This window comes from Microcebus murinus, chromosome 3 (assembly GCF_040939455.1).
Source record: "Microcebus murinus isolate Inina chromosome 3, M.murinus_Inina_mat1.0, whole genome shotgun sequence".
Classification (NCBI taxonomy): Eukaryota; Metazoa; Chordata; class Mammalia; order Primates; family Cheirogaleidae; genus Microcebus; species Microcebus murinus.
This window is the reverse complement of record NC_134106.1, coordinates 36202203-36230088: the sequence shown is the minus strand read 5'-3', so window position 1 is coordinate 36230088 and position 27886 is coordinate 36202203. Positions and strand designations below refer to the sequence as shown.

The 27886-nt window shown below is 34.0% G+C and overlaps 1 protein-coding gene and 2 pseudogenes across 1 annotated transcript in view; 2 read left to right on the top strand and 1 right to left on the bottom strand.

The window, feature by feature from the left end:
* The window catches only part of CAMKMT (calmodulin-lysine N-methyltransferase), a 369799-nt gene that overhangs the window by 311490 nt on the left and 30423 nt on the right, over nt 1-27886 (bottom strand). The gene's annotated exons all lie outside the window — the stretch shown is intronic.
* LOC105866682 (elongation factor 1-gamma pseudogene) lies at nt 14436-15725 on the top strand (annotated as a pseudogene).
* LOC142870031 (small ribosomal subunit protein eS27-like) lies at nt 26424-26703 on the top strand (annotated as a pseudogene).

Here is a 27886-nt window from a genome sequence, read left to right as displayed (position 1 = left end):
TATACACACATATAAGAATTATGGAAAAATCTTGACCATGTTTACTAAAAGAACTAGCTATACCTATAAACTCTGTCACATTTTTGTCAAGTAGGAAAATATATGACCTGGATATAGCCATATATTTATTACAATACATTTCTAGTATATTTTGTAGCAGCTATGTATTGGCATCTTGGGCTCCATGTTAATTTACATGAAGACTGACAATATTTTGGAGGCAACATTTTTATGCCAGACAGTTATGCATTTATTTGCTAGTTATATATGCTTCCTCAACCAAAATTTTCCTAAGTATCTCAATTTGGTGATGTTTGGTGGTAACCTTACTACCGTAAGTCACAAGTACTCCTCAGTCTCACCAAACAACTGATCTTGTGAATGTATTTGATCATAACACAAATTTTTAGCATTTTTCCCCCACACCAAATGTTTTCCCAGATATTCTTAATTGCTAGGTAATCATACTTAACAGTATGATTAACAGTAAAACAGTATGATTAACAGTAAAACTACAAATTTATATTTGTACTGAAATTCAAATATTTATTTTATTCACAATCAAGCAACTCCTCTCCAATAAGTACATTTTCCTTTTATCAATTATGTTGATTTGCCTGCCTTCACCAATTCTATTTTATGTCAACACTAAAATTATAGTCAAAAATATATAAACTGTGTTTTAGAGTTGGCATAATTTCCAATTATTCTTGTAAAACAAATTTCTTGGTAAAATGATTCTCATCTTTTTTAAATCATGGACAAAGCTATTAAGTGTACTGCTTAATGCAGGTATCCTCAAACTACGGCTCGTGGGCCACATGCGGGTGTTTTTGCCTGTTTGTTTTTTTACTTCAAAATAAGATGTGCAGTGTGCATAGGAATTTGTTCATAGTTTTTTTTAACTATAGTCTGGCCCTACAACAGTCTGAGGGACAGTTAACTGGCCCCCTGTTTAAAAAGTTTGAGGATCCCTGGCTTAATTGATACATTCCTAGATGGAACCAGAGAGAGAATTAATCAGTCTCCCTGAAATAGTCTACATTTTATACATATGGCTTTTGATTTCACAATTCTTTTGCCCTTTGAAAAATGTAACATCATTTACTCATTGTATGTTACCAAAAAAAAAAGAAGAAGAAGAAGAAGAATTACTGAAGGGTCAATCTTATAAACCTGAAAATTTTCTTGAAGATATATGAATGTAAAAATGAGTGATAGCCTTTTCTGTAACCAAAATAGTTCATATCAAATGTCATTGTTTTTTGATTGCTCTATTAACTATCAGAGAGTCTATAATGACCTCATCTTTATACCTCTATGATAATTTGCAATCGCTGCTCTCTTCTTATAGTCATGATATTCTTCTTCTCACAATGTAAGTAAATCTTCTCCACCAAAATGGGTGTTATAACAATGGTTAGTAGATACTAGATAGGTAAATCATTAGTGTCTTCTTAGGTAAATTTGGAATATTATTATTTTTTGGTAAGATAAAGTTGTATTCATTTAAAAACCTGGCCATTATCTATAGTTAGATAGCTTTCCTTTATTTTTAGTTATTCTTTATTTTTATAACTAATAAGAATAAATTGATTATAAAAATACAAATATTATTTTCTTTTTCAGCTTGAGGTTGAATCTCCTTTTATGAGACCAACATTGGCCTATATAATGTTGATGATACATACTATTAATATTATTATTATTATTATTGTGACTGTTACTTTATAAAGAGGACCAAAGAAGAGAGAGCAAATGAAAAGTTAAAACAGAGGACAAATCAAAGTAAAAAATTATAATAGAAAAACCTTAAAATCTATGAGAATGGATGAAGGATTCTTTAAGCAAATGATTTTTTGATGTTCATTTTTAAAAGGATTTCTGTTTCTAGAAGGAAGCTAAAATTACACACAAAATTACTATTCAAGTTATGGTAGACAAAGATTCAAAACAAATGACTGTGTACATAAGGCAGGTTTTTCTCTGATTATTCTATAGCAAAGAAGCAAATTTAATATGTATATATATGATAGCAATAGTTTTCTAGAATTCATTTAAAAATTTGAAATATAAGTATCCTTTACTTATTTTTATGATGGTATATGATTTGTTTAGAAATATTGTTCAAAATTTCCCTTGAAATAAACACGTGCTAATTTTTCACATTGGGTTATAGATTGAAAAGAAAAACTCTGATGCAACTAAACTCTAGATGCAACTAAACACGTGTTTAAGTCAAGTGCTATAACATGCAATGAAGGATTTAAAATAGCACTTCTTTCAGGATAGAACATAATGGTGGTAGGGAGCAAATTCTAAATCAGAATCTCTAAAAGAATCCATACAGTTTGAAACCAAAGCAATATTTTGTTCCATAACTTTGAGTCACAATATTGAATGTGTTCCAGTTTTGAATAATATTAAGAGGGTATAAAAAATTACCATTTATCAAAGGGGGTACTTTCGTAAATTAAAGAATTTGTTTACTGTTCTAGATCACATATTTGAAAAACCAAATCCCTAAAAGTTTATAGTTTTGTCCCCATTCTGCTCTCAGCTTACTAAGTGGAGCTGGCTGACTCACACAACAAGCTGAAAGTTCACACAGAGTACAGCAACAGTCAACTGCAGAATCTGAAACACTGAAGGGACAAGTTTATTTCCTCTCCCTCCAGAGGCCCTACTAAAATGACAGTAGAGAAGTTAAAAGGTATAAACCCACAACAGCAAAGAGAAAGAAACAGGGAGGTTACACAATAGGGCAGAAGACCTATGGAAGATAGAAAGCAGATGAAAGAGTGACAAGTAAGGAAGCAAGGCAGATGAGCCCCAAAATGAAGAGAGACAATGTACCATCAGAAACCCATAGAGTTTCCAGGCTTGGATATATCAGATATCAGGAAAGAGGAGTAAAAAGAGAACTAAAAATATAAGGACTAACTCAAAGTCTGTATACAGAGTAGTTGACCCCTTACTAGCCATGTGTCTACCCAATAGAAAAAAAAAAATGGAACCACCCACAGAGGAAAGACTGCCATGCAAACATCTCTATATGATCATTCTTAAGTAGGACCCTACCTACGTATCTGCAGAGAACTCAAGTGGTTTCTGTTGTCCCATTCTTACATATAACTGGACAACTAAGATTCAACAAACAGTTGAGAAAAATCTGAAAGATAAAAGAGAAAGACCAAGGTAAACAAACAAAACTGAGAAAATACAAGTAAATTGGGATATAAATTGAAAAGAAAAACTCTGAAGGCCTCACAGAGATTCAATAAGACATCACATATGTAACATAAGAACTGAATGCATGAAAAGGAAAAAAAGTACAGAGTGAGAAAGAGTTCTTAGAAATTAATAATTTGCTAGAAAGGGTAGCCAATAAAGAGAAGAAACACATAATTTTGTTAAAAACAAAATCAAAAAAGGTATAGAAAGGTACAGAAATGACTGCAGATGTACATTAAATAATGCTCGGTGGTGTCACCAACAGAGCAAACAGTATATAATGCCTCAAATACAACAGAAGTTCATTTCGCACCCATGTAACAGTTTAAAGTAGATATTTCTGGTTAATAAGTTGCTATCTTTCAAATAGTGATTTATAGGTTTAGGATCCTTTTAGTTTATGATTCTATCATCCCCTAGTGGTCTCTTATTATATTTTCTACATCTTCCTAGTGGATGAAGAAAAGAGAAGACCTAGCCAGCCATTCCTTAAAAGCCTTCATCCAGAAAGGGAACACATCACTTCTACTCACCTTCTGTTGGCTAGAACTTAAGTCACATGGCTGCATCTAACTGAAAAGGAAAAATGGAAAATTGTAGTTCAGGTGTGGTCTCAAGAAGAAGAACACAAGTATTCTGATGTACAATTTCTGCCACAACATGCATGGACTACCTATAGGATGATTTAATAAACCCAAAAGACTGGCATAGGGTTATCTCAGGGAACTAAGGCCACATGGGATCAAGAGTGAAAATTCCTTACTACATACACTTTTATAGTGATTCAATTTTTTTTTACAGTGGAAGGAAGAGAGAAAAAAATAAGAAACAAAATCAGTCTAGGATATCCAACACTGATTCTTAGTACTAAAAAAAAGAGAGAGAGAGAGAAATGAAAATGAGGAAATAATCAGGTGAATAAAAAGAATTTCTCAAATTGAATGATAAGAGTCTTCAAATTAAATGTGCTCACCTATGCCCAGAAAAATTAATGAAAAAAAAAAACATATGTAAGTTTTTCACAGATAAATTTCATGAGACCACCAACAAAAAGAAATCCTAACTTTTCTACATAACCAAGGACAGGCTTTTCATTAGCCTCATTGAATGCCAGACAGCAATACACAATGCCTACAAGTTCTAAAGGACAGCGAGGTTCTAACTAGAATTTATACTGAATCAAATACAGTATGAAGATAGAATACTTCAGATATGTAAGGACTCACAAAACTTCTATTTTTCTTAGGAAGTTACTTGAAGATGCTTTTCCACAAAATAAGGGAATACAAGAAAGAAGACATAGATCCAAAAAAGAAAACCAAGAGATTGAGCCCAGGAAAATGGAAAAAGGAAGTCTTAGTTACTACCCATATTGTGGGATTAAAGAAAAAACCTAGTACAGACTAGCAAAGGAAGATAATAAAATAAAAACTCACTTAAAAACCTACAGGGGTGGAGGACTTGAAAAAAATTAAGAAGTATATAAAGTACAAAAATAGTAGAAAGCTGTACAAGAAAAAAATATAATTACAGACAGTAAATAGTGCAAGGGGATTGCAAAAGAAAGCTGTATAAGAGAGAAAGTATAATTACAGAACACTACTTGGCTCTGTAGTGAATGTTATTTACATAGTTAAAATAATTTACATACTGATTATTCATAAAAACAAAAATACTAATATATACATACACACATATATACATATTTCAGGAATGTTGAAGGGTGGTCAAAAAGCTGTCTAAAACTGATTAATCAAAAAGTTCTAGAATAAGCATAATTTTTAAGAAAAATGGAAATGACTACCAAAGAAATACTTAGAAAAGTTAAAAGCATTGGCATGTAAGAAGCAGGATAGGGTAGGAAAGGGAATTATTGATTTTCATTATAAAATCTTCAAAATATTTTATTGTAACCATACATATAAGTTACTTCAATTTTAAAAACTGAGCCATTACTACATCCCAAACAGTGTTAAGTATAGAAAAGAGAAAGATAAATTAAAACCTGTTTCCTGCTCTCCAGGAGTTTGTAGTCCATGAGGAAGATAGTTTTATAAAATAAAATTACAATTCAGTGTGATACAATTCAGTGTGATAACTGGGCTAACTGAATTATGTACAAGATGCTATCTCTGCAGCACAGGACAATAAGGAAGGGAGGAAACAGGGATCTGATGTTTGATATGCTTTTTGAACTAAGAGTCTTAATGCCTGAACCTGTGCATATGAACTTGTCCTCACATCTAAGTGCACTCCTAGGATAATTCCATTGAAACCAGGATTACCAGTAGAAGAAATGCTATTCCTCTGAGGAATACTAAAAAATAATTCTTTATGATACTTTTATTACTACTACAGATTGAAGATATAAAGATGAGAAGGAAAGAAAAGCTAAGACTGAAGGTGTTCATGGACGTTTGGTACACCATACCACAATGATTCTGAAAAAGGATCTCACTTAACAATGAAAAGAATAAAGCCATGGGCCAATAATCCAGGGAATTCACTGTTCTTATGCATCCTTTAATCAAAAAGTAACTCACTTTTCAAAGAGGCTGAATTGAAGACTGTATTACAATGTCAACTGGGAGACAATACTTTGTGAGAGTTAAATACTGACCTACAAGAAAAAATTTATGCTGCAAATCAATGATCATTATATGACACAGTCATGCATCACTTAATGACAGGAATACATTCTGAGAGACATGTCATTTGGCGATTTCATCATTGTGCGAACATCATAGAGTATACTTACGCAAACCTAGATGGTATAGCCTACTACACACCTAAGCTATACCCTATAGCCTACTGCTCCTAGGATATAAATTTATACAGTGTGCTACTATACTGAATACTGTAGGCACTTGTAACACAATGGTAAGTATTTGAGCATCTAAACACAGAAAAGATACAATAAATATGGTATTATAATATTATATATATGGTATATATAGTATGAGACCACCATTGTTGACTAAAGCATCATTATGTGGCACATGACTACTTGTTTCTTCCATAGCCAATATACACAAGCCTAGAAACCGAGAGACAGAAGTGAGGGGTGGCCTCCCACAATATACCTAATGACCTGCAAAACTCTGAAGATTAGAAACTCACTCTGTGTACCTTAGCACTTTCAGCCAATCGGACACTCCAATCCTGGTGTTTAAATCTTGAGGAAGTAAGGCAAAGTACAGACACAGGTGACAAATTATTTGCAGAACCAATGGCAGAAGTAGCTGTTGAATCTAAGGGCGGTGGCAGTGATGTGTGTCTGAGAAACAGCATCCTAACTAGACTGATCCTGCACGCTGATCTGGGCAGACGTTCCTGGCCCCAGCCTATGTTGGTTCCTGTTTATTTCCAAGCTTTCCCCACAGATTCTGGGAATTGCCCAGTATCCACTAAATTTTATTTCTACTCAAGTTTAGAACATCAGTTTCTATTACTTTATAACCACAAACTCAACACAGAATGGAAAAATGATGAAAAGTCAGAGATGAAGGGATTCCTGAATCTTTCAAACATTCTTCCCATTGTTGTTCTAAAAACTATAATTGAGTTATGTACTTTCAGTTTTCTCTGTTTTTGATTCAGAAAGAAAAAGAGAATGCTTTCAAAACAAAGAAAATTAGGTATTTTACCTGAGATAATTAAGAAGTCTATAAGCCTGTTATGAATATAAAATAAACTTTAATTATAAAAAAGAAGATAATGTTTTTCACCCATTTTTAGCACCCTTGATCTCCGTTTCAATTGCTTTCCTCTCTTTGTATTGTTGTAGTGAGTAACAATGTCATCTTTTAATGTTTTTCAGTGACACATTACTGAGAAAATTTGAAGATATGTTTGTTTATTAAAGGATAATTGCATTTATACATTTCTAAAAAGGAATTCTTAACTGAGAGAGGATCTTAATTTTATAACTTGTTTTCACATTGAAGTTTTTTATCTTTGAAAGAGAAATCCATGGATGTTTTTATCAAATGTGTAAACAAAATTTCCATACAATACCAAAAATTTCAAAGTATTTAAATAAGAAAAAAGTATTTCTTATTAACACTTCAAAACTTTCAAGAAAACTGCTATAAAGAACTATGTAAATAGGAAAAAATTCTAAACCATTCTGCGGAAACATTAGTCATGTTTCTTAATGGTTTGTGTTCTATTTTCTATGGTTTTATTTATTTGATATTCAATATTGCTCTGACATCAAATCCCCCACAACTACAACAATAAAAATCACTTCTCGGCTGGGCACGGTGGCTCACGCCTGTAATCCTAGCACTCTGGGAGGCTGAGGCGGGAGGATCACTCAAGGTCAGGAGTTCAAAACCAGCCTGAGCAAGAGTGAGACCCCATCACTACCATAAAAATAGAAAGAAATGAATTGGCCAACTAAAAATATATAGAGAGAAAAAAATTAGCCGAGCATGGTGGCGCATGCCTGTAGTCCCAGCTACTCGGGAGACTGAGGCAGGAGGATCGCTTGAGCCCAGGAATTTGAGGTTGCTGTGAGGTAGGCCGCCGCCACAGCACTCTAGCCCAGGCAACAGAGTTAGACTCTGTCTCAAAAAAAAAAAATCACTTCTCAAGAAATATTTAATTCTAACCACTACTACCCCACAAATGTTCAAAGGAAATATACAGCAGATATAAGCAACAGCTGACAATCAACTTTCTTTGTCAATGAAGATTTAGCACTTTCTTTGTGATCCTATTGACCACTGTGATGGAAAATAGAAAAAAGCTCTGGAAATGATTAACAGAGATAATGAGGTAACAGTTAATAATCCCTTAGACATTTTTAAAAAAACTTTACCCAAGGGGGGGAAAAGGTAAGCTTCTACTAGCAGAATGCAGGCTACAAAATAAATGATATTCTATCATGAATAACAGACCTGGGCATAACTCCCTCAAACTAATATTTTTAAATGCTAGCAATTAAATGCTTTTAGCTCCAAATTACCCACACTACCTTCTAGGGCCTAGTAATAATCCAGGTCATGTCTCAGATGTACCTCACTGCTCCCAGGTTTTATATATAGTTAACCCTTGAACAATGTGGGTTTGAACTGCACAGGTCCACTTGTATATACACAGATTTTTTTCAATGAAATTACATCGAGTGTGCCTGCCTCTACTGCCTCCCCTTCCATCTCCTCCACCTCTTCTGCCTCTGCCACCCCTGAGACAATAAAACCAACCCTTCCTCTTCTTCTTCCTCTTCAACCTACTCAACATAAAGGTGACAAGGATGAAGACCTTTACGATGAGCCACTTCCACTTAATGAATAGTCAATATATTTTCTCTTCCTTATGATTTTCTTAACATTTTCTTTTCTCTAGCTTATGTATTGTAAGAATACAGTATACAACACATACAACATATAAAATATGTGTTGATCAGCTGTAATGCAGTGGCTATATGTGTTGATCACTGTAATGCAGTGGCTATATGTGTCCATATCAGTAGAACACAGAAAAATAAGTTCTAATGAAATTGTTGTATTACTAACAAGGCTGATCAAAGGAATAATGTGTTCATTTTGAATAGATGCTTGCTAACGTGGTTCTAAAGCAGACAATAATTGATTATCACTTACTACCTGTTTAGAAACACCTGTGTTGGCTTGGTTTGATTTTGAGATACACTTATGTTCATGTTATGAGTAAGGGTTCCAGTCAACAGTAGGTTATTAGTAGGTCCGTTGTGCCAGAGTCAAAAATTACAAGCAAATTTTTGACTGCACAGAGGGAAGGACAACCCTAACCCCTGCATTTTTCAAGAGTCAACTTTATTCTTTCTCTCTACATATGTATTCCCTCTCTAACAACTGGGAGAAAAGTATTGATTGGATTTTAAGACTAAAGAAAGAAAAAAACTCATGAAAGCAAAATAAATATTAATTAGAAAATAGTCTGAGACTTGACTATACAACTTATGCAGAAATATGCAAATTATACACAGATGAACATGTCACCTTTTTATTTCATATGCCTGGATGTGATCCTTTGAAATTTTTAAAATAGAAGCCAGAGATTTAAGCTATATCCTATCATTATTAAACTCAAGCTGGATTTATACAATTAATAAATCTTTATATATTATAACTACCTAAAATAATTATATAATTTTCTATCCTGAGTATTCAGCTAAACTTGGGTGATTAGTGACCCGATATGAGTATTTTTCAGATGGCAAAAAGCTCTAAATACTAAAAAGAGGAAACAATGGCATTATATCATCTATTGTTATTACCAACCATGGAAGAAAAAACACTTTTTTTTTTAAAGAGACAGGGTCTCACTATTTACTATGTTCCCAGGCTGTAATGCAGTGGCTATTCACAGATGGAATCACAGTGCATTACAACCTTGAATTCGTGGGCTCAAGCAACTCTCCTGCCTCTGCCTTCACCTCCAGAGAAAAAGAAACATTTTTAAGGTTATTTTCTGAACCTCATAAAATTTATACAATTGCTCATAGATTTATAAGTTCAGTAATAAAATTAAAATAGAAACTGGTAGATCTCCTCATTAACAAAAGTACTGAGAGTTTTCCATATCAGGACACAGAAAAATAAGTTCTAATGAAATTGTTGTATTACTACAAGACTGATCAAAGGAATAATGTGTTCATTTTGAATAGATGCTTGCTAACGTGGTTCTAAAGCAGACAATAATTGATTATCACTTACTACCTGTTTAGAAACACCTGTGTTGGCTTGGTTTGATTTTGAGATACACTTACGATTTTACATATCTACTATGCATTATTTCTTCTACGGCACATTATATGTTATTTTATAGTTCTCGTAGAAAAGAGTCACACCATCTCACCTATGACAAAAGCCAACTAGCAGTGTATTTCATATCATTATGTGGTGCACATACAAGCACCTCACGGCCTGACTCTTTTCTCCTCCTTCCCCATTGGGGATCTTGTCACTTATGACCACTGTGGCCATAATACTATCTTGCTGAGGGAGGCTACTAATTTAACCCTTGGCCTAAATTTGGACAATGGATTCTTTCACACCACACAAAGCATCAAGGGTATTTAATGCGCTAGGTACTATAGACATACTGCTCAGGGTAAATGTGCTTTCCAATGACTTATGAAAATATTTTAGATCTAAAACAAAAATTATGTCAACATACAAAACACAAACTGTGGGATAAAATTAACAAAAATTCAAAAAATGTCTACAAACTATGATAAATAGTAAACTCCAATGTAACACATATGCCTATACTTAAATTATATTTAATGTGGGATGTGGGTGCACTTTATGAACCTTGATAGAGTTTGCCTCCAAAAGTAAGAGTAAATAGGTTTGCATTATCCCTCTGAGACAAACTGGACTATTTAAATCAGATTCTATTAAAAAAAATACAAGTTAACAAAGAGAAATTTAGACATAACATGAAATCATATCATTCAGCAAAGCAGTTTGTCTTCAACTATTGTTCTCTACAATGAACATCTCTGTGTGGTTGCCCTACATCTTCTGAACACCCTTTTTCAGGTCTAAAAACATTCCCACATTCTGAATTTGTTCTCTCCAAAAAGCCAGCACTCTTTCATCCTGCCTTGCTAATAAAGCAGTCTCAGCCAATCAAATACACCTGCACACGATTTCAATTTACTACTGAGCAAAATGAAGAGGCAGGTGTCCCATGGGATCCATTGTTTTATTGAGAGTGGCAGTGAATGAACTGGTTCTTTTGGAGGCAGCTGTGCTAAAAGACTTAGTTAGCATTTAGCAGAGATGTGGGTTCAGTGCCAAGTGATTGCACCAGTGATGCCTTCACTGGAGCAGTTTCCCAGTGTGATTTGGGCATTAAATCTGATGCATCTACCCACACCAAGTCTGACTTTCTCCTCTCCTAGGATTCTATGAGTTTCTTAATATTTTAATAAATTCCTTCTCAGTTAAATCAACTACAGTGCACTCTGTCAGCTGCAACTAAAAACCCTAATACAGCCTTGATGAGTCACATAACTTTTTCTAGTCTTTCCTAGTCACATAACTTTCATAGTCTTTCCTAACTCCTAGTCAACTTCCATGCAGCAAACACATATGATTAATCAATTTTGAGCACACAGCTAAGTATCTACAGTGCTGAATATGATGAAATAGAAACACTTAACATATATTCCAACTTCCTTCTGGTCTGCCTTCTTGTACTGCAGAAGCAAGAAAACTAAAACTACTTCCCCAGATTCCGTTGCAGCTAAAGTTCTAGAATTGGGTTGCAAACACTTAGATGCACTTACGTAAGACTTGAAATGTGAAAATAAGACAACACTTTGGCTAGCTGTTTCTACTAGAAACCCCATTCATGGACATGTTGAGTGTTTCTGTAAAAGCATTCCAGTGTTTTGGTCATTAGCCTCATAGGTGAGAGAAGGTACAATGACAGCTTCCCAATCCCTAAATCTCAGGTATGTATTCTTGAACTCAACAGGTCCTATGGTAGCCTCCTGATGCCCCATCTGGAAGATGGAGGAAGGGAACAATGAGCCAAGGAATGTGGGCAGCCTCTAGAAGCTGGTAATGACAAGGAAATGGATTCTCCTCTAGGCCTCCAGAACAGATGGCATTCTATGTACCTCTTGATTTTAGCTCACTATGACCTGTGTCAGACCTCTGACCTATAGAACTATAAGAAAATAATGATAAATTAATGTTATTTTAAGATACTACAGTTATGACAATTTTTATGACAGTAACAGAAAATTAATATAAAGTATGTCCTTTCTGGCACTGTTTAAAATATCAAAAAGTCAGCCAGGCATGGTGGCTCACACCTATAATCCCAGTGCTTTGGGAGACTGAGGTGGAAAGACTGCTTGAGGCCAGGAGTTTAAGACCCGCCCAGGCAAAATAGTAAGATCCTATCTCTGCAAAAAATAAAAAGAAAATAAGCTAGGTGTGGTGGCACATGCCTGTAGTACCAGCTACTAGAGAGGGTGAGGCAGGTCCATCGCTTGAGCCCAGGAGTTCAAGGTTGTAGTGAGCTATCATTGTACCCCTGTACTTTCAGCCTGGGCAACAGAGTGAGACCCTGTCTCTAAAAAATTAATTAATTAATTATTTAAAAATTTTAAAATAAATAAAATATCAAAAAGTCATGGAAAATCAAAATGTCCATCAATGGTGAGTTCAATAAACTAAGTTAGGATCAGTTCACAATGTAGTACTATGCAGCCATTAAAAAGATGAACCATAAGTCTGATAGGTTAATATAGTGAGATACTTAACACATATTGTTGAGTTAAAGAAAGAAGAAAAAAATAAGCACAAAATAAATATACATAGTATAATTGAATATGTTTTTAAAATTATATTTATATATGCATTAAAAAGTTTACAAGGAAATCTACCAAATATTAAAAATGGCTATGTCTAGGGAATAGAGTTTCAAGAAGACTTTTGCATTTTTGTATTGTTGGATTTTCTTTCAATGAGAATGTACTATCTGAAAAATCAATAAAAATATTTCAATTTTTAAACAGGTAACTAAATGTAATCAGTTTTATCTACTGTATTAATATTTCTATCATTTTATGGAATTTAAATATAAATCATTGAACATACCATTTCTAAGCCCTACTCAGATGTGGTAATACCTTATAGCTTTAGATAGAAGTGATTCAATATTCTCTCTCAATACCATGGGCCAAACTATGTTACTTCAATACAGTTTTTGTTAAGATGATGTCTTACTAAAGCAAAAGAATACAGTAATTAATATGCTAATAGCAAGTTAATAGAGAGCTACAGTAATAAAATAACCAATCCATGAAAATTAAACAGTAATATTTGTAAACAACTGGTTTACATTGCAGAGTACATGCTAAATTCAAAATGAGTCCAGCCAATGTTGTGCTTTGTGAAAGACTTTAGTCAATGAGCTATCAAGGCCAATTAGTATTAGTATAATACAAGAGTTTAAATATTGAAGGGGAACTCTTCAAATCTTTATATTCACTCAAATTTTAGGAATAGATCTCAAAGAGCAAAGAATCTAAAGTATTGAGGGCTACGATGTGAAACCATGCTCTTATTTACATAGATACATTCACTTAAGAGTAAAGATCTATTTAAGCTTTACTATTTTAGGGTTAAAAATTATTTAATGAGGGAAAGGAGGAGGAGCCAACAGTTATCATTATCAGATATTATGCTAATGATTTTCAGAAATTATTTATTTTGTTATTAGTCTTTGATATATAATCATTGGATTTTTCATTAACATTATATTCAAATATGTGCATATAATTTATCATTGGTGAAGACATTGGTATGTTCCTAGAAGTGACTTGTTAGAACTTACATCATGCTATTTTATAACTATATACCTTTATTTATTTTGAGGGGAAATCAGGTCAATATTTTATATAGTAATGTAGTAGAAAAGAAGACAAATATAATCAATAACTTATATATGCTAAAAGGAATAATTTACCTAAATATAATAATTGTAGCTACCATGTCAGGTTTAATGATTACAAAAGTCACCAAAGTAACCAACAGCCTCATTTTAATTTGTTAGCTAGTATTGCATTCAACATGCACAAATTCAAAGAATAATTTATCTATTGAAAAGCATATATCATGTTATAAAATCATGGTAAATTTACCTTCTTGAAAATTATCTACATCATTTTTGTTGTATATAAATATAAAAACCTAGACTGGCCAAAACAATTTTAAAAAACAAAAACTAAAACAAACTCAAAGAAATTATTCTATCCCTTTTCTAGACTCACTATGAAGCTACAATAACTATGACAATGTAGTGGTACTGGCATAAAATATACATTAATGAAACAATACAAATTCTAGAAATAGACCTATATGTACATATGTAATTGATTTTCAAAAGAGATGCAACAAAAGTTAATGGAGAAAGGAAAGTTTTTTTCAGTAAATGTAATATCTACATTAAAAAAAACCCAAAAATCGAAAACTAAAAAACAAAAAACCTTGACCTCTATCTCATGCCATATTAACTCAAAATGCACCATGGACCAAAAATGTAAAAGCCAAAAGCATAAAACTTTTAGGAGAAAACATAAAAGAAAAATTTCATGAACTTAGAGTAGGCAAACATTTCTTAAATAGAGGACACAGACTTACTCCACAGCAATTCAGAGAACCCTCCCCTTTCTCTGCAGAATCAACATGGGAGCTGGGACCTTGTACACATATCCCAAAAACTGGAGGGCCTTCAAAGCTCTCATGGCTGCTCAGTACAATGGGGCTCAGGTCCACGTGCTCTCTGCATGACCCCACTTCCACTTTGGCCAAACCCATCACACCCCTGAATTTCTCTGCAAATTTCCTGCTGACAAGGTTCTAGCATTTGAGGGTGATGATGGATTCTGCATGCTTGAGAGCAATGCCATTGCCTACTATTTGAGCACTGAGGACCCGCAGGGAAGTACGCCAGAGGCAGCAGCCCAGGTGGTGCTGTGGGGGAGCTTTGCTGAGAGCAATATAGCGCCCTCTGCCAGTACCTGAGTGTTCCCCACCTTGGGCATCAGGTACCACAACAAACAGGCCACTGAGAACATGATGCAAATTCTGGAGCTGCTAGATGCTCACCTGAAGTTGAGGACTTTCCCAGTAGGCAAACAAGTAACACTGCCTGACATTGTAGTTGTCTGCACCCTGTTGTGTCTCTAAAAGCAGGTCTTCGTTCCACCAGACCTTTCCCAATGCCAACTAGTGGTTCCTTGCCTGCATTAACCAGCCCCAGTTCCAGGCTGTGTGCAGAAATATAAAACTGTGTGAGAAGATGGCCCGGTTTGATGCTAAAAAGTTTGCAGAGAGCCAGCCTAAAAAGGACATATCACAGAAAGAGAAGAGTTCACAAGAAAAGAAGCAGAAGTCCCAGGTAAGGGGAAAGAGAAGAAAAGGACAGCTGCTCCTATTCCTGAGGAGATGGACAAATGTGAGCAGGCCTAGAAGCTATGTCTGAGGCTAAGGACCCCTTTGTTTACCTGCCCAAGAGTACATTTGTGTTGGATAAATTTAAGCACAGTACTCCAATGAGGACATATTCTCTGTGGTGCTGCCATATTTGTGGGAGCACTTTGATAAGGATGGCTGGTCCCTGTGGTACTCTGAGTACTTCTTCTGAAGAGCTCACCAAGACCTTTATGAGTTGCAGCCTCATCACTGGAATGTTCTAGCAACTGGACAAGCTGAGGAAGAATGCCTTTGCCAGTGTCATCCTCTTTGGCAGCAACAATAGCAGCTCTATTTCTGGAGTCTGGGTCTTCCAAGGCCAGGAACTTGCCTTTCCACTGAGTCCAGATGGGCAGGTGGACTATGAGTCACATACATGGCAGAAACTAGACCTTGGCAGCAAGGAGACCCAGATGCTGGTTCAAGAGTACTTTTCCTTGGAAGGAGGAGGCCTTCCAGCATGTGGGCAAAGCCTTCAATCAGGGCAAAATTTTCAAGTGAATATGCCTTGCCATCACCAAGCTGCCTGCACCTGCCCTTCAGGGAGGTGGGGGTCATTAAAGGAAACTGAACCTTGAAAAATAAATAAATAAATAAATAGGACGTACAACGTATGAACCACAGAAAAATAAGTAAATAAATTGGCCTTTATCAAAATTAATAACTTCTGCTCTTTGAAAGACACTACTAAGAAAAAGAAAAGGCCAGCCACCAGCCAGGAGGAAATATTTTTTAATACATACCTGACAAAGGACTTTTATTCAGACTATATAATGAGCTCCTACAACTCATTAATAAAAAAACAAACAATCCAATTTTTAAAGTGGGCAAAAGATTTGACATACATTTCACAAATGAAGATTTATGAATAGCAAATAAGCACATGAAAAGATGCTCAATATCATAGTCATCAGGAATATGCATAGAGACACACTACATAGCCAGTAGAATGGCTAAGAAGATGGTTGACAATATCAAGCATTATCAAAGATGAGAAGGAACTGGCACTCTCATATGTACATTGCTGGTAACAGTTTGGTAATATCTTACAAAGTTAAACACATACTTATACGACCTAGCAATTTCACTCATAGGTATCTACCCAAGAAAATGTAAACACATGTCTACACAAAAAAAATTGTACATGAATGTGTACAGCAGTTTTATTCAAAATAGCCCCAAACTTGAAACCCAAATGTTCATCAACAGATGAATGGATAAGTGAATTGTGGGTATATTCATACCATGCAATACAATTCAGGAATAAAAAAAGAAACAAACAACAGACACACAAAACAACATGGATGAATCTCAAAAACATGCTAAAGATATTAGAGAAAAAAATAATCCATATAAGACTCCATTTATCTGAAGCACTAGAAGAGTCTAATCTAATCTATAGTGACAAGAAGTAGATCAGTGGTTACCTGGGAGGAGAAGGGACTGACTGGAAAAGAACATAAGGGAACTTTTCAGAGCGATGGAAATGTTCTATAGTTTGATTATAATAGTGGTTACATGAGTGTATAAAATTTCCAAAACTCATCAAAATTGGTACATTCAATATATGGAAATTATATGCAGATAAAGTTGATCTGTTAATCAAGCACTTTGGGAGGCGAAGATGGGAGAATTGCTTGAGCTCAGAAGTTCGAGACCAGCCTGCACAACACAGCAAAACCTCATCTCTACAAAACAAAAAGAAAACTTAGCCAGACATGGTAGCACATGCTACTCGAGAGGCTGAGGCAGGAAGAGCGCTGAAGCCCAGGAGTTTTAGGTTTTAGGTTGCTGTGAGCTATGATGACACCACTGCACTCTAGTCTGGACAACAGAGAGAGCCCTTGTCTCAAAATAAAATGAAATGGATCCTTCAACAAATTAAATTATAAGAGTAAACTAAGGCTCATATATTACTTTAAAATTTTTTCAATGATCTATAATTTACTTGCTTTGTTAAGATATTAATCCCCCTTCCTTCAAATACATAGGCATTAACATTTAGTGATGTAGATATGCAGCTATTACTTTTTCTTTAAATAATAAATGCACTAAACTCAACTACACTTCATAAATTGATATTATTTGGTAAGCTTTTAGTTAACTGAAACAATTATTCAATGTCTTGAAAGGATTTTGAATATTACTTCACATTTAGATTGACATGATAAGAATCAAACCTGCAACCATTTACTAAACTATTATGTGCAGCTTAGCCAACATTAGTAGCAATTTCCCTTTAAAAACAATATTTGAATTTAAAACATAACACAGTATTATAAATCACAGCATGATTTAGTGTGTAGGGGTTAGAAATGAAGTACTGAATATACATATAAGGGGATGCAAAATACTTTGAAAAGGAATACTATGATTTCTAGCACACTTCCCACCCAGGGATTTCAATTTCCATTCTATGGCAGCCACTTGAAGAAATGTGGAATCATTGTTTTCATAAAATTGAAGACTTTAAACGTATAATTCCTTCTCTAAACTGTGATTTCATTATAGATTTCACACACATGCATATATATACACACACACACAATTTGCTCTCTCTGTTTACATTAGAAATTCATACAAGTAATGCAAAGTGACCAATTTAAAGGCCAAAGAAAAAGACTTGAAGAAAGTATTGCCACAAATTTATCCATGTGATTCTCTTAATTTATATCACTATCACCATAGTCTGGAGATAGTGGAAGTAACTAATTAATATAGGATTGACAAGATTGACTTGTAACTAGACACCATCATAAAAAATTCAATGTCAAGTCTGGCTGTCTTGTAAACCAAATAGAATTCTCTGTACTGAATTAAACTCAAAGCCTATAAAGAAGCAAAATTCAAAAACGAGTCATTTTCTTTAAGTTCTCTTGCTAAATATCTTCTGGTTACTTGATGAAATCTTCTAGTAACTTGGTTGCGGATACCGGGACTAACACTAAATGATCTGCTGTTATGACACATACCTAAAATAAAAATGATACCAAGGACTTTTTTTCACACAAACTTAACTCCTCTAGCTATATTAACCTAAATGCTAGACAACTCAAGTTTGGTTTCTGAGACTTACAGAATAGGTAGTTAGATAACTACCAGTGATTGAGTCCATCACAGTAACTCTGATAGCTAGATAACCACCAAGGATGATATCCATCACCAGGAGTTTGGTAACCAGCCTCTAAGGTGGTCTCCAATGATACCTGCATGCTAGTATTTACACCCTTGTGTAGTCCCCTTTCACAGGGTACCAGGATTGGTCTGTGTGACCAATAGCACATGGCTAAAGTGATGGTATGTCACTTCTGAGATTAGGTTATAAAAGACTGACTCTCAGGTGCTTACTCTCTGTCTCTCAGATCTTTCACTCTAGTGGAAGAAGCACCATATTGTGAGTAGTGCTATGATGAGGAATTGAAGCATCTGGCCAACGATTAGTGAGGAACTGAGGCCTGCCAACAACCATATAAATGAGTTTGGAAACAGATTTTCTAGTCACAGTCATATGTTGAGGTAACTGCAGTCCCAGCTGACAGTTTAACTATTACCTGGTAAGAGACCCATAGGAACCATCCACACCTATATTCCTGATCCTCAGAAACTTTGCTAGATAATAACTGTTTGTTATTTTAAGCTGCTAAATTTGGGGCAATATATTATGTAGCAATAGATAATACGTAGAGATATTTTCTTTCCTTTGGAATAATGAGAAAATAGACATGCTATTCCCCTACAAGCGGTCACCTCTGATTTATAACTAAAATAGAGTTTCCAGAGACATAGAGATTAGGGTTGGGGTTGGGGGGAGGGTGTCATTCAAGTTATCCTGCTAACATATAGTCAAAGGGCCTACGAATCAGCATACTAATACAATGCCACCCTAAGCCTGGCTACCAAATACCCTGCATAAAAAACTAAAATATTCCTATGAATCCTGTACTGAGTTCCTAATCAGGAACCCGCTTTTTAAATGAACAATACAGTAGATTTGAGCAAGGTGCTATAATTTTCAATTCAACAAGTGTATGTATTTCCCATGAATCCATTTCTTAATTTCTTTACTAACAGTAGATTATGGTTATATTTAGTTCAAAATACTCTAAATATCTACTTCTCACTTTCATTTAACCTTAGATTTTGAGATAAAATCAGAGAAACAATGCACACAATGACTTTAATGCACACAATCCTCCGAATGAAGAACATAGACTATAAGACTATTCAGTATTTGTAGTCAGCCTCCAGAAAACTGTGCAGAATGGATAGCACCATTAGTTTCTCTAACTTATTTTTAACTATATTCCAAATTAAATTTTTAGGATATTTTGAGAATGTTTCATGTTGCTTGAGTTAGCACTCGTTTACTTCAGTGGCAAAAATAGTTTTAGGAGGCTTCCAAATAATTAAATAAAATATATAGATTCAAAAGAGTCATCTAATAGAATTCAAGAGAGAGAAAAAACTAAGAATATTTGAGTCTTGTCAGTAAGACACTTAATCAAATATAAAATTAAAATAGCCAAAATTTAATGAGATCTATGTGCCAGGTCTTAGGCATAGCACTTCACATGTATGATTTCATTTAATTTTCACAACAACTCTATGAAATAATGGTTGTTATCCTTGTTAAAAAGATGAGCATTTGTCCTAATGAACAATGAACAGAGGTAAGAAAAAAAAAAAAGAATAGGGAAAAATAAATTAAAAATAAATAAATAAATAAAAGATGAGCAAACTCAGGCTTAAAGAGAATAAGCAATTTCCTTAAAGTTACACAGCAAAGATATGGTGCAACCTAGATTCAAACCTAGGAAATATAGATCTAGAGCATGCATTTTTGTAACCATTCAGCTATATACTAGCTCTCACTTAATGCAACTAATTTAATAAAGGAGATTTAAAACCTACATAACATGGACCCCTTTTTATGGTAAGTCTAGGAATCTTGAACCTTACTTTCTCTATTAAATATCAGTTTTTGACCTAAACATCCAAACTACAGCAACAAAGGAAAAACTCCCAAATATCTCTAAAATATGAGGATAACAACAAAAGTCCCAATAATGCATGCAAGATGGGAAAAACTAAACAAAGGTAAAAGGAAGGGATATATGAAATTTAAGTATAGCAACTAGAAGATAACACATCAATTTCTGATAATGGTTATATATAGGGAGGGAGGGGAAATGGAGGAAGGAAAAGAAATAAGATCAAAGAGAGTTACAAAGTAAATATTTTGCTTCTTAAAAAATGTTTAAGTTCCTCTTGTTATGACAGGGGGATCATTTGTTGTCTGTGGCAAATGTATCTTGCTCTTGCTCTGTGAACCTGTATCTTGTTCTTCCTCAATAAACTTCCTTCCATGCTTAAAAAAAAAAAGTTTAAGCAAATATGGCAAAACTTTAACACTGGTTAATTCAGCATAGTGGCTACTGGATGTTTCTCATATTCTCTTGTCATTTTTTGCATAGTTGAAATAGTTCGTAACTTATAAATGTTGAAATTAGAAGTAACAAAGAATACTACAGTTAAATTCACATAAAAGGTGATTTTAAAAATGGGGAATATTACAGAATGGGGGGAAAACAGCAACACTTTTTTGCATCTAAATTCCTTCTTCTTCAGCATCTATGTCTATTTATATGGTATATGATTTAAATAAACACTGTAATGGTCCAAAAACAACTTGTGTCAAAGGTATGCTATCTATTATTTTGATTACTCATTCATTCAACAACTATTTGAACACCCACTGTATGTTAAGGACTATAGCAAGCATTGCAGGGAATATATAGAATAAATGGATAGATTCTGTGAGGGTTATCATCAGCTGTTGCATTCAATTAGTTGAAACATAATGCTCATGACAAGCAGTTCCATCTCCTTGTACTTACTTTTATATGCTATGTTCTCTTCTGCTCTCTTCACTACATGCCTTTGCCCTCAGAGTCTTGGCAGAAGAATTATGGAGATTTCAGTGCAAATCTACATTGTCTGCTAAAAAAAAACAATTTAAAAAGAATGTTTGTGTTCTATCTACATTGGCTATCCACTGCCAAAGTTTCTTAATAATGTTAATGACACTTTGGGCAGTGAATCAACAATGAAAATGAGGTTTAAAGATTCAGATGAAATTGAAGAGGTTAGGATGCCAATGAAAAAAATTAAAAAGACTACCTTCAATGATGACTTGAAAAAGACAAAGGCAACTAGCAGAAACCATTTAAAAAACAGTTTAATGAAGGGAATTTTTTTAAAACTTGGGAAAAGGGGCTGGGCACAGAGGCTCACGCCTGTAATCCTAGCACTCTGGGAGGCTGAGATGGGAGGATCACTTGGGCACAAGAATTTGAGACTAGCCTGAGCAAGAGCAAGACCTGGTCTCTACAAAAAACATTTTTAAAAACTTATCTAGGCATTGTGGCACACACCTATAATTCCAGCTACTCAGGAGGCACCACTGCACTCTAGCCTAAGCAACAGAGTTAGAGGAAGGAAGAAAAGAAGGAAGGAGGGAGGGAGGAAGGTGACGGAGGGAAGGATGGCAGGCAGGTAGGCAGGCAAGCACAAGGTATAAAATAATAATTTAACATTAATATCATTTATAATTAACCTCCCTGGGAAATTTACCATGAAAACACGAAACAAAAAATATTTTTTAAAATGTGCTAAACACGCACACACAGAAAAACGCCAGTGTGGCATTAAAGAGAAACTCAATAGTGATAATTCTAAAATAACTTACGTTGAGATTATCCATAAGTATTTGAATGGGTATACCTCTTATAATAAATCAAACTAATTATAACTCCAAACTCATCATTTACTAGAGCACAATTTAAACAATACAAGCTACATAAGTTTCTCTTTTAAAAAATGGTAATGTTTTTATAAAAAGACTTAACTAAATTTAATCTATAAAAGAGAAAATGACAAAGGTGCTTGGCTAGGAACTTTTAATGCAATGCTGTAATTAAAAGCAGGGAATGTAATTAGAGGCATACTAAAATACAAAGTGAAATGCCCAACTGTCAAGTAAAGCTTGAATTCTATTACCTGCTTAGTATCTCTCTAATACATTTCTTTTTGCTTGAGTTAGCCAGAGTCAGTTTCTGTTGTTCACAACCAAGGAACTCTAATTGATATAACCAGATATCCCACTTTTAAGTCAAATGTGGCCTGTTAAAAATGGGGGATCTTTATTTATTAAATTAATTGGTTCAATTACCATAACAAAAAAGCTTAAATTTTAGGCACATTCAGTTAAATTTTGGGAGACTGCTGAATTAATACATAGAAGGCTAACGTTTTCTTTCTAATTATCCCCAAGCAATTTCTGTTGGAAGTTTGGAAATGGAGTCAGAGTTCAATGTATATTCCATATGCATGGGTTATGGATTCATTTATTTTTCTTTCTGAAGGCAAATTATGATCTAATTCACCATTTGGGTTCCTGAACATATCGCTTTCTGCTTCTCTTTTAAAACTTTAAAAAAGAGTTTTTATTATCATGGATGAATTGACACTCACTTTTAAAATATTTTATTTTTACATTTATTTTAAAAATCTTTATTACATTTTCCCCAAAAGTAATACATTCTTGAAACAAATCAAACAATACAAATATTAATAGAAAAAAAGTTAATTTTTCCTGTACCCCATCACTTTAGGTTCCACTTCTGAAATAAAATCGATAATTTTGTATATATGCTTTTACAGCTTTTTGCATATTCATACAGTTTCTTTCTATAAAAATGAAATCACATTATACACATTACTCAACTCATCTTTGGATATCCCTTCAGATTATAGCATATAAATCAATTCATTCTTTTTAATTGCTGCATAATAATCCATTTTATGGATACACCAAATTTATCCAACAATTCCATTACTAATCAAAGTGGAGCTGTCAGACTGTTTCCAGGTTATTATTCTTTCTAATCCAAATAGTGCTGTAATTAATATCTTTGTACATGTGTCTTTATATACTAGAGGGCAGATATCAAAAAGTAGGATTGCTGGGTCAAAAGGAATGAAAAATGATACTTAAGCTTTTTTAAACCTTGTATTTGGAAAAATTTTAGTATACACAAATACAGAGAACCAAAGAAAATACACTCCTGTTTACCCACCATTCGACTTTAACAACTGTCAAATGTAAATGGTCCCTTTCCCCTTGTCTAAGAAATGTAAACAAATCCCATATTCATATTTCTGTCTCCATGAATGGCTCTACAAGTTTATCAAAATCCTTTTGGAACACTAGTTATATAGTAACCACCAGCATTAATATTCTCTTTAATATTACACATAACAACTTTTTAAAAAAGTAACCTATAATATTCACTTCCTCCCTCATCTAAGCTCTTTGCAGTGGAGAAACAGCAGAATCGAAGCATCTAAGACAGTAGTAGAGAAAGAAAGTAAGAAAGATCTTCCTAAAAGCAGAAAAGGACCTTGAAAAGGAACAATATCAGGCAGGCACTGAGGTATATTAAGTGACAGAGGCAACAAAGAAAATGAAAAGAGTAACATTAAGTAGATTTTTAAAAGCTAGCATTAGCTGGTAGGAAAAGTACTTAAGGGATTGCTGGTGGTCTGAGTAGGAAATTTAAGCAAAGAAATAGCAATTCATGAGGAACAGGGCATGCTATTTGAATGTATTTTAGAACTAGTTGCTTAAAATATATTACACTGATCAAAAAACTAGATGAATAGCCACTTAGTGCTCTCCCAGCAAAAGATATCTGAAGGGGAAAACATCACCAATATGTAACAAAATAATACTTATTTCTTTTTAAGTATGAGTAATATCTTTACTAAAGAAGAACAATGTAGAATACATGTATATGTAAACATTTATGAAAAAGTGATACTATGTGAATATGTTCCTGGGAGAAAAAAGCTATGTAATGAAATTTTAATGTACCAGAGATATAGGCTATTTAAAGGAATCCTAAAATAAATTATTTTATACAATAAACATTTTATAAAACAAAGAATCATATCCTAATTTATTTATTTAAAGTGTGGTTTCCGCCAGGCCTGATGGCTCATACCTATATTCCCAGCACTTTGGGAGGCTGAGGACAGAGCCCTGCTTGAGGCCAGGAGTTCAACACCAGCCTGGGCAAAACAGTGAGACCTTGTCTCTACAAAATATTTAAAATTTAATCAGGTGTGGTGGTGCACACCTGTAGTCCTGGATACTCTGGAGGCTGAGGCAAGAGGATTGCTTGAACCCAAGAGTTCGAGGCTGCAGTGAGCTAGGATTGCTCCATTGTATTCCAGCCTAGGTGATATAGCAAGACCCTGTCTAAAATAAAATAAGTGTGGTTTCCTTTCATTTTTAAATATTAAGTTCACTAATCCACAAAGCATTCATTGAGTATTCACTTTAAGCCAGACACTGTACATACACAAACAAAATATCACGCTTGCCTTCTGTGAGCTTACTATACTTATAGTACAGTAAGTGATTAAGACATAGCTATAATACAATCTGATATATTTTAATGGTGTATTAAATTAAAAAGTCTATAGTTAAACATAGGAAGGACCACAAACTGCAGCTCAGGAGAGTTAGGAAATGCTGTATAAAGGAGGTAACATTTGACTTCAATTTTGAAAGCTAAAGAAATTCAGAAATGAGGTAAGAAAGAATTTCTAAAATTTATCCAAAGCCTTGGTGATTTACATACATAAATACAATTTATATTGGAAATATTTTCCTAGTATAGATTTGATAAAAACCATATGTAGTCTACTGAAATGAAGTATTAAAAATGTTGTTAAATTATTTTTAAGTGGTTATAGCATTTTTGTGAAATTGACATATGTGAGTGTTATGTACATATATGTGTTAAGGATGGTAGCCAAAGATCTTAGAGGAAATCTATATACTAACTTCCACTCCTGATACCCCACTTAAAATAAAAGAAAGTAAATTTAAAAAAAAATAAGAGTTCATAAAGGCACAAGCACAGCAAAAAGTAGAATCCTATCAGCACTGGGGCGGAGTTAAGAAACAACCAGATTTATATCTCTGTGAGTTGGGGTAAGGATGGGCTAAACACAGGAGAATTTGTTGAATATCTACTTATGAAGCAGTTAGATCTTGATATCTCATCTCCTACTCAATAGGCAACTATCACTTCTCCACCCTGTCAGATGTCTTCTAAACTCTCTAGACTTGGGGGCATTTGTGCAGTTGTGTATTAGTGGTGGGGAAGGTAAAATACTTTTTAAGTGAAGGACTGAGTAACTGAATTTTGAGACTCCTCTTTCTATCCACCTTTCAAAATGTTAATAATTAAGGTATACATATTTCCCAAAGCAGCAGACTCCAAACAGTTTTCTCTGGGAAACTGATCAGCTCAAGAGAAACACCTAAACATATGGACAACCAGGGATGCCCAAGAAACAGCCCAGCCAGATCATCCCACAGAGAAACCTGTAATCAACAACCTGGATAATACAAGAGGTGCTATATCACCATTGCTTTTTGTGGCTGAGTAGAACTCTATGGTATACATATTCCACATTTTATTAATCCATTCGTGTATTGAAGCTCTAAGGTGGGACAACAGCAATATATATAACCTAAACATTTGTACCCCCATAATATGCTGAAATAAAAAGAAATTTAAAAAAAAAAAAAAAACCAAGCTGGAATACCACTATACCTTCTAATCAATTTTGTAGTATATAATTCTCAAGGATCACCAGCTAAATGATGAAAGTCTCTATCATAAAAGACAGAGACTAAAGAAATTATACAGAAAAAAATAACTGGAAAGAAACAAAGACTATAAAAGAGAAAAGAAACAAAACTTTCAGTAATATCTTTTAAAAAAGTAAGAGAAGCAATCAAGAAATATGAAAAGAATGCTATGGGGGAAAATACTAACAAAGGAAAAAAGCGCTTTAGACACTAAAAAGCACAAAAATAGTGCTTTTTAGAAACAAAAAACTAGAAATAGAAAATGAAAAACTAAAAATAGAAATGAAAAACTCAACAGAAAAGTTGAGAGATAGTTGTGGAAATATCCCTGACAGTAAAGAAAAAGTCAAAAAATGCAAAACAGAACACGAAAAGATAAAGAACCTGTCCAGGATGTACAACATTCAAAAAAATGGAAATTTCAGAAAGAGAGAAAACAGAAGGGAGGAAATCACCTTTCCGGCAGTGACGGCCTTCCCACGAGAACATGCCTCTCACAAAGGATCTCCTTCATCCCTCTCCAGAAGAGGAGAAGAGGAAACACAAAAATAAGCACCTGGTGCAGAACTCAAATTCCTACTTTATAGATGTGAAATGCTCAGAATGCTACAAAATCACCACGGTGTTTAGCCATGCACAAACAGTAGTTTTTTGTGTGTTGGTTGCTCTACTATCCTCTGCCAGCCTACAGGAGGAAAAGCAAGGCTTACAGAAGGATGTTCCTTCAGAAAGAAGCAGCACTAAGTATCCTGTTTGAATGAATGGAAAACCATCTCAATAAACTAAACACATTTTGGATTTTAAAAAAAAAAAAAAGGGGAGGAAATCTTTAAAGAAATAACTCAAGAAAATTTCCCAGAACTGAAAACTATGACTTTTTAAATTATAAATACCCACCAAATGTTCAACATGTTTGAAAACAGAACCACACCAAGATACTATATCATAAAATTTCAGTATACTGGGAATACAAGAAGATTCTATCGAATTCCAGAGAAAAACAACAAGTTTCATAAAAATGATAAGGAATTAGAATAGCATTGGAAATTTCAAATGCAATACTAGAAGGTACAATACACTGCTGTAAAATTTTGAAGGAGGAATTATTTTAAATTCTATCATTTTATATCCAACCAAAGTATCACAAGATCTCAAAAAATTACTTCCCCTTCCTTTCTCAGGAAGCTACTGGAGTTTATAATCCTCTAAAAGGACAGAGTAAACAAAGAAGAGGCCATGGGACTTGGAATGAGATCCCACACAGAAAAGATGAAATGAATCCTCAAGATGATAGTGAAGGGAGATGTCAAGATGAAAAGTTTGTTGCAAGGCTAGGGACAAGACTGGAACCAGCTTCAGAAAAGACTTCAGAAACATGAAATTGATGGTCTGCATATATATAATTTTAACTAAAAATACATTACACCTTAAAAAATAAATATAAATAAAATCATGTCCTGAGATAGTATGTTCATGAGATTAAATTTATATTTCATATGTTAAAGTCAAGCCATTTTCTTGTCAATATTCTAAAAATTGTAATCAGAGTAAATTCTTCTTTGGTGAAGCAATGTAGCTATTTTAAAATATTTTTAAAAGGTGTTTGCTGGTGAGATTTAAGACATAGTTCATAGAAACCATCCAAGTACCTGGATGCATCAGACCTGAGATATTTATCCAGATTTTAATATACAGTAGTTTCTTCAACATGTGTAGAAAGAATGTTTTATTCCTTTGTAGTAGTTCAGTCAAAGTTGAGAAATCATTTGAGAATTGAAAATGCAGGACAGCACATAATAGAAACTGAATAAACACTTGTGGAGATTGCTCTTTCTTTTCCAATCTATAAATAAATAAGAAGAGGTAAATGAAGATCAAGTTCACTATATATTTTATATATACACACATAAGTATACATACACACACATGCATA